The following is a 17,004-nucleotide window of genomic DNA, read 5'->3' on the forward strand; positions in this document are numbered from 1 at the left end:
ACTAAGTGACAACAACTGTGTTTAGCCCCTTTGAAATGCTAAAAGTAATGTGAAAGTTCCAAATTATGTGAACATTATGCATGATGAGGACGCTAGCTGAAAATCTCTGGGGTTGGCAGCACCACAATCCACCAAAATAGGGTACAGACCGGTATCTAGGCTTCAAGCCGGGAGGTGCACGCAGATAGGGATCCTGACTGAGGGTCCCAATTCTTCCAAACACTACAATAATCTGCAGCACTCACAAGAAATTGACAAAAAAAGATGATTTATTCACTCAGACAGGCAGGTTACAGCCTGCTGTAACCTGGCTGACTGACTGAATAAATCACCATTTTTGACAAACTACTGGCGAGTGTCTCGAGGACGTTAGCTGAACACAAGTTTGAAACTTGCACTAAAGAAAAAAAAACTACAAAATTGGGATGTTATGTGTCAGGGATTAAAAATAAAAAATAAAAAGTTTTCCACAAAACATTAGAAGAAAAAACGGACAAGGATCAAGGAACAACGGAACCCCGCTTTGCGGACCGTGAAAAAATACTGTCGTGTGCATGAGGCCTTAAGCAATACTCGCCTTTCATAAAATCATGACTTTAGGTCATAAAATAGGAAAATCATGCAATTTTCTCAGGTGTTCAAATACTTATGTTCAGCAGTGCAAGACAAATACATTCTTTAAAAATCATACAATGTGATTTCCTGAGTTATTAATTTTTTTATTCTGTCTCAGAGTGGGAATGCACCTACAATGTGAATTTCAGACCCCTCCATGATTTCTAAGTGGGAGAACTAGCAAAATCACCGGGTGTTCAAATACTTCTGTTCCTCACTGTATGTACTGCTACTACATGTGTCATTATAACTACGGGGGACATTGTGGCATTATAAGTATTAGGGCTACTACACAGAGCATTTTAAGTACTTGGAGCTACCGTACTACAGGGGGAATTATAACTACTGGGCCCCTATAGAGGGCAGTATAACTATTGGGGATACTATAGGGGTGCCTTATAGATGGGGTGTGCACACGGTTTTAGATGTCTGTATTATGACATTTTAAATTTGAGGATCAAAAATTATGTTTTATCGGCGTCTTTTATCAAATTGGTGTAAAGTAGAACTAGCTTAGTTGCCCATAGCAACCAATCAGATTCCACCTTTCATTTTCCAAAGGAGCTGTCCAAAATGAAAGGTGGAATCTGATTGGTTGCTATGGGCACCTGAGCCAGTTCTACTTTACACCAGTTTCATAAATGACTCCATATATCTATTTTAAAATACAATTTATCTTAGATTTGGTTCCACATGAACTCTAGTAACCAATTAAGGCTACTTTCACACTAGCGTTCGGCTGTCCGCTCGTGAGCTCCGTTTGAAGGGGCTCACGAGCAGACCCGAACGCCTCCGTCCAGCCCTGATGCAGTCTGAATGGATGCGGATCCGCTCAGACTGCATCAGTCTGGTGGCGTTCAGCCTCCGCTCCGCTCGCCTCCGCACGGACAGGCGGACAGCTGAACGCTGCTTGCAGCGTTCAGGTGTCCGCCTGGCCGTGCGGAGGCGTGCGGATCCGTCCAGACTTACAATGTAAGTCAATGGGGACGGATCCGTTTGAAGATGCCACAATATGGCTCAATCTTCAAGCGGATCCGTCCCCCATTGACTTTACATTGAAAGTCTGGACGGATCCGTCCGAGGCTATTTTCACACTTAGCTTTTATATGCCAATATAATGCAGACGGATCCGTACTGAACGGAGCCTCCGTCTGCATTATTATGATCGGATCCGTTCAGAACGGATCCGATCGAACGCTAGTGTGAAAGTAGCCTAACAAAAGATGTAAAACACGTGATTTTTACTTACTTCATTTTAAAAAGAACTCCACCCAAACTCAAAAAAATTACATTTGGGGAATGTCTTGTCTTGCAAACAAGTACTGAAAAGAGAATTCCCAGTGTCATTTTCCATTGATCCTTTCTTTCAGGCCACCATATTTGCTTTGCAAAAATAGCCACCAGGTTTGACTTGCCTCTCAAGCTAGTGTGATTATACCGGTACTATGATAACTGATGTGACCTCAGGTTACTAGATTCTATCTACTGCACAAAAATAGAAGTGGTGGTCTGAAACGTTCCTCATAGACTCTATCTACTGGCACATGTACATGACAGATGTTTCACTAGTGTAGGGAAGTGAGAAATGGAACAGACTCATGCTATCACATTTCACAGAATGTTACCTCTGCTGAAACAGGTAAATGCTGCCTCTAACAGACATGTAGTGTCTTGGATTTAAATAGATGTAAACCTAAATCCAGTTCTGCCCCACTCTGCTTCTTGCTCTAGATCCTCTGCTTCCTTTGCGTGTTGGGTTTCAGTCGTAGCAGTGATGTCATGTGGGCATGTATTTATACCTGCGGCACAATCCCAGTCTTCCATTCTGAGCCACTTTGATAAATCTGGTGCAGGTCTAGACAGTGTAAGTTTACACCGTCCAGCAGTGATGGCTAACCTCCAGCACTCCAGCTGTGGTGCAACTACAACTTCCAGCATGCTCCATTAATTTCTATTAAGTTCTGAGAACAGCCAAGCAAGTGTACATCTTGGGAGTCGTAGTTTTAACCCAGCTGGAGTGCCGGAGGTTAGCCATCACAGATCTATAGGAGTAGTTAATCTTGGCCACTCTCTAGAGAGCAGGAGGTCACTGTGATTCTTTTCTCTAACATCATGTTTCTCTAACATCATTAAGTTTGAAAAATAAAGGTGTAAAACATTTATTTTGCTCTCCAGAAGCACAGTTTTGTTATTGACACAAAGTTTCTATTTCCTTCTATTTTAGCTTTCTATGTGAGTTGAATGAAGGGGAGGGAGTGGGATACTGGAATTAACTAGAATTAACTGTCACTCTTGAATTTAAAGTGACCCACTGGTTCAAGAATAAAATCACATTAAATATTGAACAAAATTCACTGTATTATTTTCCCTTATGGTTATAAGGGAAAATAATAGCATTCTTGCATAGTACAATAGGGCTGAAGGGGTTAAAAATGTAAAAAATTTAACTCACCTCATCCTGTTGTTTGCGCAGCCGGCATCTTCTTCTTTCTTCTTCTTTCAGGACCTGCAAAAGGACCTTTGATGACGTAATCGCGCTTACCACCTTCTATCTTCATTCTGCAGGACCTGCGCTGACGTCACCACGTGGTGAGCGCGATTACATCATCAAAGGTCCTTTTGCAGGTCCTGCAAGAAGAGGATGCCGGCTGCGCGATCAAGTGAATGAGGTGAGTAATTTTTTTATTTTTTAACCCCTCAAGCCACATTTTAGTAAGAATTCTGTATTAAGAATGCTATTATTTTCCCTTATAACCATATTATGAGGGCAAATAATAAAATGAATAGAACACCTAACCCAAACCCGAACTTCAGTGAAGAAGTCCGGGTTCGGGTCAGGGTACCACATTCAGTTTTTTCTCACGTGCGTGCAAAACGCATTGCACTCGCGTGGAAAAAACTGAACATCGGAACGCAAACGCGTACCTACTCGCGCGGTTTTCCCGCAATGCACACGCGACGCATCAGGAGCAAATTCGGGACGCCCGTGTGAAAGTGAAGCGTTTTGGTGGCAAGCACGATGTTTCTGTAAACTCCATTGATCTGAAGGGATTTCTGCAACAAATCTGCCACATGTAAATTCACCCTTACGCATTCTGTTGCTCTAGAAATAACAATATGTATGACACAAAGAGGGAAATGTTGCCTATGGATTCATGTCTATGACAGAAAATTAACCAATTCAGACATCTAGTTAGACGTGACTGACCCATATTGTATAGGAGCCAAACCAAATATCAGAATCTGGTTACACTTAAAATATACCAACGAACAGCTATCTTGTGTTCAAAGTGACATCATTAAAAGAAATCTCATTTTATAATGTTTATGCAGGTGGCATGACATCAGGTATTTTATTGTTAATCAGAATGCCTAAGTAAAAAAGCTACTCACCAGTAAGGCTGCATTCACATGACCGTGCGCAGTCATGGGTGACAGGTACATTTCCCGGACTGACCACAGCTCATGTGAGCTGATCCCACTGCATCATAGCGATTAATGATGCTATGAGTTCCAGCCCAACTGGGGATCTACTGTCCTGTAGTTAAATGATGCTGTGAGTACAGGACACTAGACCTGTGGACCTTGGGCTGGAACTCACAGATCATTATGATGCAGTGAATTCGGTTCACGTGTGCCGCTGTTGGTCTGGGAAATGTATTCACTGGATCGCACACAGCCATGTGAATGCAGCTTTAGGCCCCATTCACACGACTGTATTTTTGGTCTGCATCCAATCCGCATTTATTTCAATGGGGATGCAAAAAATGCAGACAGCACACTGTGTGCTGTCCCCGTCAGTATGTCAAGTATGTCCGTTCCACAGTCTCGCAAAAAAAAAATAGAACATGTCCTATTCTTAATTGTTTTGTGGACAAGAATAGTCATTGTTACAATGGGTCCCCCCCAAAAAACGGATGCAACATGGACTTCATACGGACACGATTTATGGACTGCAAAATACATGTATTGAAGGCTGCTTGCAGCCTGTATTTGTGGGAGGGGCGCGCTTACCTCATTTAAACCCCCTCCCACAAGCAGTAAGGGCGCCCGGCTTCTTGCTTTTGCAGTTTCCAGCGCCTTGACGTCACTTCCGGTCGCGGCTCTGTCGATTGTCGTCCCGTTCGTACGTCCCTGTCATCACCTCTGAAGTGCACCGTGAGTATCACCGCTGCGGCCCGGCCAGATACGCCTTGCCACCGGCACCTCGTTCTTCAGCAGCCGTCTCACCCGGCGCATCGGGGGGGGGGAATGAACGGACATATGCGGCGGTTGCCGGTTCCGGCCTGGCGGCTGCGGCAGGGCCGCCGGAGCACCGCGCGGCACGCCAGGAGAAGAGGTTATGTGTGGGGTTGTGGGGGGGGCGGGGGTGGCTTACGAAGCAGCGGCGGCCCGGTACCTTCCATGACGGCGGTGTGTGTGTCAGGGGGTCAGAGATTGAGGCAGTAGGCCTGGTCTCCCTGAGTCACACACCTCGGGCCGCAAGCTAATCAAGGGGTAGTGCCTGCAACAGGAGCATAAGAAGGGTTAAGGTGCCACTTCACAAGCATGCAGGTAAACCTGAGCAATGGTGCTGGGGCAGGCTGCCACACTTAAGCAGACCAGGCCATGATAAGGGTGTCGCATGCAGGTGGCTTCCAAGATCAGTCACAGTATCTCTGTCTCAAGTCCCAAGACTATGATGGTAAAAAAAAAAAAAAAAAAAATGGTTCCCTGAGTCACTCAGGGACGTTGGTTGCAATGGTTCCCTGAGTCGCTCAGGGGCAATGGTTCCCTGAGTCGCTCAGATGCAATGGTTCCCTGAATCGCTCAGGTGCAATGGTTCCCTGAATCGCCCAGGTGCATGGTTCCCTGAATCGCTTAGGTGCAATGGTTCCCTGAGTCACTCAGGTGCAGCGGTCCCCGGGATCACTCAGGTGCAATGGTCCCCTGAATTCGCTCAGGTGCAATGGTTCCCTGAATTCGCTCAGGTACAATGGTTCCCTGAATTCGCTCAGGTGCAATGGTTCCCTGAATTCGCTCAGGTGCAATGGTTCCCTGAATTCGCTCAGGTGCATTGGTTCCCTGAAATCGCTCAAGTGCAATGGTTCCCTGAAATCGCTCAAGTGCAATGGTTCCCTGAAATCGCTCAGGTGCAATGGTTCCCTGAATCGCTCAGGTGCAATGGTTCCCTGAATCGCTCAGGTGCAATGGTTCCCTGAATCGCTCAGGTGCAATGGTTCCCTGAATCGCTCAGGTGCAATGGTTCCCTGAATCGCTCAGGTGCAATGGTTCCCTGAATCGCTCAGGGGCAATGGTTCCCTGAATCGCTCAGGTGCAATGGTTCCCTGAATCGCTCAGGTGCAATGGTTCCCTGAATCGCTCAGGTGCGATGGTTCCCTGAATCGCTCAGGTGCGATAGTTCCCTGAATCGCTCAGGTGCAATGGTTCCCTGAATCGCTCAGGTGCAAGGGTGCCCTGAATCGCTCAGGTGCAATGGTTCCCTGAATCGCTCAGGTGCAATGGTTCCCTGAATCGCTCAGGTGCAAGGGTGCCCTGTATCGCTCAGGTGCAAGGGTTCCCTGAATCGCTCAGGTGCAATGGTTCCCTGATTCGCTCAGGTGCAATGGTTTCCTGAATCGCTCAGGTGCAATGGTTCCCTGAATCGCTCAGGTGCAATGGTTCCCTGAATCGCTCAGGTGCAATGGTTCCCTGAATCGCTCAGGCGCAAGGGTTCCCTGAATCGCTCAGGCGCAATAGTTCCCGGAATCGCTCAGGCGCAATAGTTCCCGGAATCGCTCAGGGGCAACGGGTCCCTGAACCGCTCAGGTGTGGTTGGTTCACTGACCAGCAGGTCGCGGCCCTCACCGTGCAACGGTAAGCACGGCTTATGTTATTTATTTTGTCATAAGCAGGGCCGCACCCACCGGAGCTTCTAGCAAACCACGGTCGTTGCGCCTATTTTTCCGGTTCAGGTAAGATACAACCGCAGAGCGGTGCTACGACCTGTTTCCGCATTTAGCTATTCGTGGTCATAAGCTCCCGTTCATAGGTCTGCCCATACAGAAGTCTGTAGCGTGGTTCCTTTCGGTCAAGGTAAGTAGCAGGCAACGCCATTCGGTCAGGAGAACTAGTTCCCCTGTAGCTCTCGGTCGGGCTCCCGGGGGGGGGGGGGAAAGGAAGTCTCATATGTCACCTTCATACCTCCTCCATGCAGCTTGAAGATGTCACAGGTCCCTGAGTCAGAGGAGAATCTGTCCTTGGCCGGAACCTCCGTGTCAGGCCACGCCAGCAACCCCTCCCTGAGGAGCTGGACCGTTCCGAAGTTGATAGCGGAGCTCAGACGCAGAGGGATTCACCATCCGGCCACCGCAAGGAAAGCGGAGCTGTACCGGCTCCTGATGACGGCTCCATCAGGGTCAGGCGAGGAGCCTTCTCCCTCATCGATCCAGCTAACCCTCCTGCAGCTGCAGGCCACCATCGCCAGTCTGGCAGGTTCGGTGGCAGATATCCAGACTAGGATGGGGGAGTGGGAGTCCCGGCCTCCTCCAGCCCTGCCTTCTCCAGCACGGCCGGTCTTGCCATCCACATCCCAAGAGTTGACGCCAGGTACGGTCCGTGTCAGACCCCAGATTGCCCCCTCGCATTACATTCCGGAAAACCTTAAAAAGGACATCCTGGCAGGGAGGGACGTCAACCTGGCGTCCATCCTCATTGCATCACAAGACGTGTCCGAGAATAAAATCATCAACTGCGGGGAGGTCTCGGTGGTCATGCGGGCCAAGGATTCCCGCCTGAACCGGAAACTGTCGGTTCCCGAGTTCGTCCTGGCATTCAGCCTCTACCGAGATACCGTCTGCAGCGTCCAGCCGCACAGACGTGAGGAGCTGGACTCCTACCTGTACCAAGTCACCGACTTAGGGTACAAATACGGGGGAAAGAACTTCTACGATTATCACAGGTCTTTTTCAGCCAAAGCGGCGGCCGCCCTCGCCCAGTTCCAGTTCACCACGGACTGGGCGAGCCTGGACATGGAGCTATTCTGCCGTCATTTTGCTGGGTTGCAGGCCCCCACGTGCGCTTCATGCCAATCCATCCAGCACACGGCCGACTGGTGCCCTAATCTTCCCACCCCGGCCCGGGAAAGCCCCCAGCCAGGCCCATCTGGCGCGCAACGGCCTCAGGGTTCCACCGACAAGCTGGGCAGGCCCATCACCTTCTTAGGCCAGAGTCAGGTCTGCAACAATTTTAATGCCGGGGGCTGCGGTTTCAACAGTTGTAGAGCTCTGCATGTGTGTTCCCTCTGCTTCAGGGCCCACCCCCGCTCCAGCTGCCCGAAGAGGCAACGTAAGGGCCTATGACTATCCGACATCAACGTTGAGCTCTTGGGCATCCTGTTACGAGATCACCCAGATCGCCAGTCAGTGGAGTTCCTCATCACCGGCTTCGAGAAGGGTTTCAACACAGGACTCATTACCCTCCCGCAAAGTTCCTGGGAAGGAGGGAACCTGCAGTCAGCCTTACAGGATCCAGAGGCGGTGGCCACTCTGTTGCGAGACGAGGTCCACAAAGGGTTCCTGCTAGGCCCGTTTGAAGCCATTCCCTTTTCTGAGTGGAGGATCAACCCCATTGGTCTAGTCTCCAAACAAGCATCAAATAAAAAGCGTCTGATATACGACCTGTCCGCTCCACACATGTCGCCGATCCCTAGTCTCAACTCCCTGATCCCATCGGGGGAGTTCTCAATGTCCTATTCGTCCATTGACGAGGCCATTCAGTTCATCCTGCTGGCCGGGGAGGGGGCTTGGTTGGCCAAGGCCGACATCGCGGATGCCTTCAAGCTACTCCCCATCCTTCCTCGGTTATGGCAGTACTACGGGTTGCAGTGGGCAGACAGGTTTTATTTTGCCAACCGCCTTACGTTTGGGTCTAAAAGCAGCCCGTGGTTGTTCAACAAGTTTGCCTGTGCCTTACATTGGATCCTTGTCCATCATGGGGGGATGGAAATGGTCATTCATTACTTAGATGACTTCCTAATCATCGAGAAGCCCCAGAGCCCCCCATCAGGCTTGGGGAGCTTGCTCCAGCTATTCGCCAGGCTCAAGGTCCCGGTGGCAGCCGCTAAGACAGAGGGTCCAGGCACGGGGGTTACCTTCTTGGGCATTACTCTGGACTCGGTCCGCATGGAGGCCAGCCTCCCCGCAGCCAAGTTGGCCAAGATCAAGTCCGCCGTGGCCTCCGCGGCCTCGTCTGGAGTTTTGTCCAGGCAGGAGCTCCAGTCCCTGCTAGGATTCCTCACATGTACCTTCAAAATCATGCCACAGGGGAGGTCCTTCATCTCACGGCTCCTCAATCTCCTCCCGGCTGCGCCTGATCAGGACTCCACCGTCCGGCTGGACGGTCCCGCCATGGCGGATCTTAGGATGTGGCGAACCTTCCTGACCGGGTGGAACGGCATTTCTTTGTTCGTGCCATCCCCAAACGCGGCTTCCCCCACGGTTTACACGGACGCCGCGGGCTCCCGTGGGTTCGCGGCAGTCTTCTATCCGCACTGGTTGGTCGGCGGTTGGCCGGTGGAGCTCCTGTCCGAGGCAGGGGCCATGAGGTCCTCGCCACTATTGGAGCTATACCCCATCGTGGCGGCAGCCCATGTCTGGGGTCCGCTCTGGGCAAACAAATCGGTTGTCTTGAGAACGGACAGTCAGGTTCTGGTGGAAGTGATCTCCAAGGGGAGGGCCAAAAATCTTAGGATTATGTCCATGTTGCGTAGGCTTGTCTGGCTATCCCTGAAGTGTAACTTCCACATCTTCGCGGTCCATATTCAGGGAGCGCAGAATGTGGCAGCTGACGCCCTGTCCCGCTTTAATCTCAGTACTTTCTTCCAGGAACTCCCAGAGGCGGATCCCGTCGGCGTTCCAGCTCCACCTTACAGCGCCCTCCTGTTGGACTAGAGCCCCTGGTCGCAACAGCGCAGTCATTGATCCGGCGGTCGCTAGCCACCAGCACCGCCAGGAATTACGATACCGGGTTCAGCATGTTTAGACGCTTTGCTGACACTCACCCGCAGGGGAACGTAGATGAGGTCACCTTCATCATGGCGTTCATAGCCCATTGCCACTCCCACCGCCACCTCTCATACAATACCATCAGGCTGTATTTGGCAGGCATCCAGCACCACCGGATGCTCAGCGACCCCTCTGCCAGGTCCATCTTCTCGAATCAGGCCATCAAAGCCACCCTCAGGGGCGTTCAGAAGGCCAGCACGGCAGTCCAGGTGCGCAGGCAGCCGGTCTCAGGTGAGCTTTTCCGCAGGTTATCCATAGCCCTGGATGGGCTTCCTTTTGGCCAGTTTGCAAGCATCGTCACGAAGGCAGCCATGTATCTCGGGTTTTATGGGTTCCTCAGGCCCGGGGAATTCACCTGCAACACCATCTCCCGATCGACCCTGCTAAGACGGCATCTCGCATGGCACTCCGACCACTTTGTCTTGTCCATTCCGTTCTCCAAGACCAGTCAAACCGGTCCCCCCACGGAGGTGGAATTTTACCCCACGTTTAACTGTTGGTGTCCTATCAAGGTGCTCCAGGAGCTCCTGGCCTCACTTCAATCTCCCGCTTTGGACGGCCTGTTACTTCCAGTTCTCGGGAAGCCCCTGTCTTCCACCTTGTTCATCGCCAATATCCGCACCCTGGCCGCAGGTTTGGGTTACAACCCTAGCGCAATATCCGGGCATTCATTTCGTATAGGGGCGGCGTCGGCAGCATCCAGTCACCAGGTACCAGCACACATCATCCGTAAGATGGGTCGATGGAGATCATCCTGCTTTTCAAGGTACATCCCAAATCCACGGACGGAAGTATCCCGAGCCTTCTGTTCTTTGGCATTATAGGCCGCACAATACTTCAATAAATACTTCATACCCTGCACTTGCCGGTTCTCTTGCCCACTTATTCAGGCCTTACCTCGTCACTGGCACCGGGCACACTCCAGCCAGTCGGGTAGGGACAGGGACGGTCCATAGGCATGCCTATCCTGGCCCAAGCAGCTCCTCCCACAAGTATTGAAGGCTGCTTGCAGCCTGTATTTGTGGGAGGGGCGCGCTTACCTCATTTAAACCCCCTCCCACAAGCAGTAAGGGCGCCCGGCTTCTTGCCCTCCCTCCCTTCCCTTTCTTAAATACCTTCCTCTTGGGTGGCCCACTTATTCAGGCCTTACCTCGTCACTGGCACCGGGCACACTCCAGCCAGTCGGGTAGGGACAGGGACGGTCCATAGGCATGCCTATCCTGGCCCAAGCAGCTCCTCCCACAAATAATCGTGTGAATGCACCCTTAAATAAGGTTTTCCGAGATTTTTATACTAATGACCTCTCCTCTGGAAAGGTCATCAGAATCTGATGAGTGAGGGCCCTACACCTGGGGCCCCCTCCGATCTCTCAGCTTTTCCTAGGCCGAATGACGACACGTTAATCTGTTATGTGGCCTAGGCGCAGCTCAGCCCCATTCAAGTGTATGGGTCTGAGCTCGATACCAAGTACAAAGCCGCTATACAAGGTACGGCACTGTGCTTGGTGAGCATGGAGAAGGCAGCGGGGCTCACAGGAGTCCTGGTGCCTTCTCAAAACGGCTGCTCAGCGGGGGTCCCATGTGTCAGACCCCCACAGATCCGATCCTGAGGATAGGTCATCAGTATCAAAATCTTGGAAAACCCTTTTAAGATATAGCTCTTGCCTTTTGACTTCTGTAAGTGTTGCAATGAAGAGCTGGGTTCAGCATTAATACATTTTACTGCAGTGTTTCGACAACTTTTTAAGGAGTATATAATAAGACTAGCCTTTCATATGTAAGTCTTAACCCCTTAGTGGCCACAATGTGCCTTTTTACTGTGGTCACTACGGGGCCTCAGACTAGGTGGCTACCTTTTAACTGCATCTTGTCTAAGGCCTCTTTCACACTTGCGTTGTCCGGATCCGGCGTGTACTCCACTTGCCGGAATTACACGCCGGATCCGGAAAAACGCAAGTGTACTGAAAGCATTTGAAGACGGATCCGTCTTCAAAATGCTTTCAGTGTTACTATGGCACCCAGGACGCTATTAAAGTCCTGGTTGCCATAGTAGTAGTGGGGAGCGGGGGAGCGGTATACTTACAGTCCGTGCGGCTCCCGGGGCGCTCCAGAATGACGTCAGAGCGCCCCATGCGCATGGATCATGTGATCCATGCGATCACGTCATCCATGCGCCTGGGGCGCCCTGACGTCACTCTGGAGCGCCCCGGGAGCCGCACGGACGGTAAGTATGCTGCTCCCCGCTCCCCACTACAGTTTACCATGGCTGCCAGGACTTTAGCGTCCCGGCAGCCATGGTAACCATTCAGAAAAAGCTAAACGTCGCATCCGGCAATGCGCCGAAACGACGTTTAGCTTAAGGCCGGATCCGGATCAATGCCTTTCAATGGGCATTCATTCCGGATCCGGCCTTGCGGCAAGTGTTCCGGATTTTTGGCCGGAGCAAAAAGCGCAGCATGCTGCGCTATTTGCTGCGGCCAAAAAACGTTCCGTTCCGGAATGGAAGACATCCTGATGCATCCTGAAGGACGGACTGTCCATTCAGAATGCATTAGGATAATCCTGATCAGTATTCTTCCGGCATAGAGCCCCGACGACGGAACTCTATGCCGGAAGACTATAACGCAGGTGTGAAAGGGCCCTTAGCGCTGCACGGGTCGCCCAAGCAGCGAAAAGCAGGAGCCTAGATGTCTAATGACAGCTGGGCTCCTGCTCTAACGATGCAGATTGGCAGAATCGCTAAGTCTGGCCATTTAACCCCTTAGATGTAACTATCAATAGTGACCCTGGCATCTAAGTGGTTTCAAAGGGAAGGGGCTTCCTCTGTCAGTCATCGCCACCACCACGAATGCGATTGTGGGGTACACCACAGCCAGGGGTCCAGTGAAGGCCCCCAGGTCTGCCTTCAGTGTATGCCTTTAGAAAAGTAGTACAGTGTATTATAGAAATAACCAAAGGATTGCATGTTAAAGTCCTCTTATGGGACTAATAAGTGTAAAACAATGAATGAAATAAAGTTTTATTAGAAAAAATCTCCAAGTTAGATAATAAAACAAATTTTTCCATTAAGAAAATTGCTTCTCAATGGAAGAAATTGAAAAAAAAAAAAAAATCCACATATTTTGAATCGCCACAACCGGAACATAATTTATCCCGCATAGGGAATGCTGGAAAAAAAAGTAAGAATTACAGTTTTTTGCTTATCCGCCACCTAAAATAGTAAAAAGCTATCAAAACATTTTATGTACCCCAGAAAACTACAAATTGACCTGCAAAAATCAGGCCCCCGCACTGCTCCAAACAGAAAAAAAAGAATAAAGTTATGGGTCTTCAGATGTGTGATGCAAAAATATTTTTCTTTTTAAAGCGGTTTTATTGTACAAAAGTAGTACAACGTAAACAAAAAAGACTATATATATCTGGTATCTCTGTAATCATACTGCCCTAGACAGTAAAGTTATCATGTTATTTGTCGTAAAGTGAATGGCACAAAATTTACAACGTAAAATGACAGTATTGGTTTTTTTTTTATCGTCACAGAAAGAGGTAAAAAAAAGTTAGTCAGGAGTTATGTGTACTTCAAAATGGTGCATTAAAAGTTACGTTTTCTGCAGAAAAAAAAAAATAAGCCCCCACATGGCATTATTGATGCAAAAATTTTAAAAAACTTTATACGCTCTTGGAATGAGACGATGAAAAAAATGTGCTTGGTCACTAAGGCCAAAAACAGGCAGGTCACTAAGGGGTTAATATGAAGTACACTGAAATGAGATGTGGCAAATGTATTATAAGGTGCATTTTTGGCAGTCTGTCTGCCTGAAAAGCAAAAGCAAACCAGCTATAAACTGCCGTAGATGTGTGCTATAAGCTATGCCTTCCACTAAGCCCTACTTTTTGGTGGAAAAAAAAAAATCTAGTGGTAAAGTGGTGAAAACCCCCCAAAAGGCATGATTTCTGTTTGCAAATAATCCTTGCACAAAAGTTGGAGAGTTTTTGACACCTGAAAGGCAAAGGCCAGTGATTTACAGCTACTTCTGTACTATGGTTTTTATCTTAGGGTATCTTCACACGGCAGGCATTCCATATAGATTCTGTGCTGAAATCTGTGTGGTATCTGCTCAAAATCCACCTTTCATTGTTGCCAATGGGAAATCTGCAGAAGACTTGCATGAATCCTTTGCCACAGTTTACCATACTTTTCAGACTATAAGACATACTTTTCCCCCCAAGGATTGGGGGAAAGAATGGCAGTGTGTCTTATAGTTTGAATGCTGATGACCGCTTCCATTATGGAAGTGATCATTAGCAGGTAGGAGGCACGAGGAGGTGAGGCTCCTTCCTTGGTCTTATTCCGGGTCCCGCTGTGGTGTCCTGACCGTGTACATAGGCACACACTATGACCTGACGCTGTGCGTTGTCAGGTTACAGTACGCATCAGTACCCGGAAGAAGCGATGGAACAGTGTATCCTGGATATGAGGCGCAGTCCGGAGCAAGCGAGGTAAGTTTATTTTTTGTAACATCTGATCTGAGGCTGATGGGGGCTGGGCTGGAGGGTCCAATCTGAGGCTGAGTGGGGCAGGGAGTGCGATCTGAGGCTGATAGGGTCTGATTGGGGGTCTAATCTGAGTCTGATGGGGGCTGAGGGATCCCATCTGAGGCTGATTGGGGGTCTGATTTGAGGCTGATGGGGGTTGGAGATCTGATGGGGGGGCTGATCTGAGGCTAATGGAGGCTGGGGGTTCTGATGGGGGTCTGAAGAAGAAGGTAGGGCATTACAAGTAGGCAGAGACAAGTAGGCGCGGCCAGCAATACTGTAGTGCTGCACAAAATACCGCCTCAGCGGAACCAAATACCACAGTGCAGCACAAAATACTACTGCATCTGCCGCAGAATTCAACTGTATCACCATCCTGAGGATTCAAATTAAGGAGAGCACTTGCGGCCGCCGGCCAAGTGCATAAGTACATGATACTATAAAAATTATTTATTGCTGAGCGCATCAGATAATTATATACCTGGCCTGTGGCGTAAGGAGGACTTGGGTGGCCCCCTGGGCATCAGCTCACCAGGGAAATTTATCTGTAGGGTCTATGGCCAGTCCTATATATTGTGCTGCACTGTGGTATTTGGCTCTGCAGGGGCAGTATATGGTGCTGCAAGGTAGTATTTGGTTCTGCTGGGGCAGTATATTGTGCAACACAGTGATACTTGGTTCTGCAGGGGCAGTATATTGTGCTGCACTGAGGCATTTGGTTCTGCTGGGGCAGTATATTGTACCTACACTGTGATACTTGGTTCTGCAGGGGCAGTATATTGCGCTGCACTGTGGTATTTGGTTCTGCTGGGGCAGTACTTTGCGCTGCACTGGGGTATTTGGTTCTGCAGGGGCAGTATATTGCTCTGCACTGTGGTATTTGGTTCTGCTGGGGCAGTACTTTGCGCTGCACTGTGGTATTTGGTTCTGCAGGGGCAGTATATGGTGCTGCAAGGTGGTATTTGGTTCTGCTGGGGCAGTATATTGTGCAACCCAGTGATACTTGGTTCTGCAGGGGCAGTATATTGTGCTGCACTGAGGCATTTGGTTCTGCCGGGGCAGTATATTGTACCTACACTGTGATACTTGGTTCTGCAGGGGCAGTATATTGCACTGCACTGTGGTATTTGGTTCTGCAGGGGCAGTATATTGTACTGTGCTGTGGTATTTGGTTCTGCTGGGGCAGTACTTTGCGCTGCACTGTGGTACTTTGTTCTGCTGGAGAAGTATATTGTACAACACTGTGGTACATGGTTCTGCTGGGGCAGTATATTGTACAACACTGTGGTACTTGGTTCTGCTGGGGCAGAATATCTTATTGCACTGTGGTGTTTTGTTCAGCAAGGGCAGTATATTGTACTACGCTGTCCTATTTGGTTTTCCTTGGCCAGTATTTTGTGCTGCACTGTGGTATTTGGTTCCGCTGGGGCAGTATATTGTGCTGCACTATGGTATCTGGTTCTGCTGGGGCAGTATTTTGTGCTGCCCTGTTGTACTTTGTTCTGCTGGAGAAGTATATTGTACAACATTGTGGTATTTGGTTCTCCTGGGCCAGTATTTTGTGGTGGTTTGTGGTATTTGGTTCTCCTGGGCCAGTATTTTGTACTGGACTGTGGCATTTGGTTCTCCTGGGACAGTATTTTGTGCTGGACTGTGGTATTTGGTTCTCCTTGGCCAGTATTTTGTGCTGCACTGTGGTATTTGGTTCCGCTGGGGCAGTATATTGTGCTGCACTATGGTATCTGGTTCTGCTGGGGCAGTATTTTGTGCTGCCCTGTTGTACTTTGTTCTGCTGGAGAAGTATATTGTACAACATTGTGGTATTTGGTTCTCCTGGGCCATTATTTTGTGGTGGTTTGTGGTATTTGGTTCTCCTGGGTCAGTATTTTGTACTGGACTGTGGTATTTGGTTCTCCTGGGCCAGTATTTTGTGCTGGACTGTGGTATTTGGTTCTCCTGGGCAGTATTTTGTGCTGCACTGTGGTATCTGGTTCTGCTGGGGCAGTATTTTGTGCTGCACTGTGGTACTTTGTTCTGCTGGAGAAGTATATTGTACAACATTGTGGTATTTGGTTCTCCTGGGCCAGTATTTTGTGCTGGACTGTGGTATTTGGTTCTCCTGGGCCAGTATTTTGTGCTGGACTGTGGTATTTGGTTCTCCTGGGCCAGTATTTTGTGCTGGACTGTGGTATTTGGTTCTCCTGGGCCAGTATTTTGTGCTGGACTGTGGTATTTGGTTCTCCTGGGCCAGTATTTTGTGGTGGTTTGTGGTATTTGGTTCTCCTGGGCCAGTATTTTGTGCTGAACTGTGGTATTTGGTTCTCCTGGGCCAGTATTTTGTGGTGGTTTGTGGTATTTGGTTCTCCTGGGCCAGTATTTTGTGCTGGACTGTGGTATTTGGTTCTCCTGGGCCAGTATTTTATGCTGGCCTGTGGTATTTGGTTCTTCTGGGCCGTTTTCACTGTATTACATCAAAGCACAATTGAAATAGAATGAAATGATATTGTGACAGGTGGTCACAATGGAGACACTGCGTTCATGTATGTTACTAATAGCCATAGCCCTTGGTGTGGAGCCCGGAGGCTGAGGGGCCCAGTCCGGTGCAAGGCCATCGCTCCTTTTTATGGCTGGCTTTTTTCTATAATGTCGGTTTTCAGCTAATTATTCCTATTTCTGCTGCTGTTTTCATGATTTTCCACTAGGTAGTGGGGGCCCCCATCTTATTATGAATTATAGTTATATTTCTTGTGGTATAATTTGTATTTCTAAAGTTCCCAGACCTGTACCGTTCATTTTTCTTCCAGGAGTAA

This window comes from Bufo gargarizans, chromosome 1 (assembly GCF_014858855.1).
Source record: "Bufo gargarizans isolate SCDJY-AF-19 chromosome 1, ASM1485885v1, whole genome shotgun sequence".
NCBI lineage: Eukaryota > Metazoa > Chordata > Amphibia > Anura > Bufonidae > Bufo > Bufo gargarizans.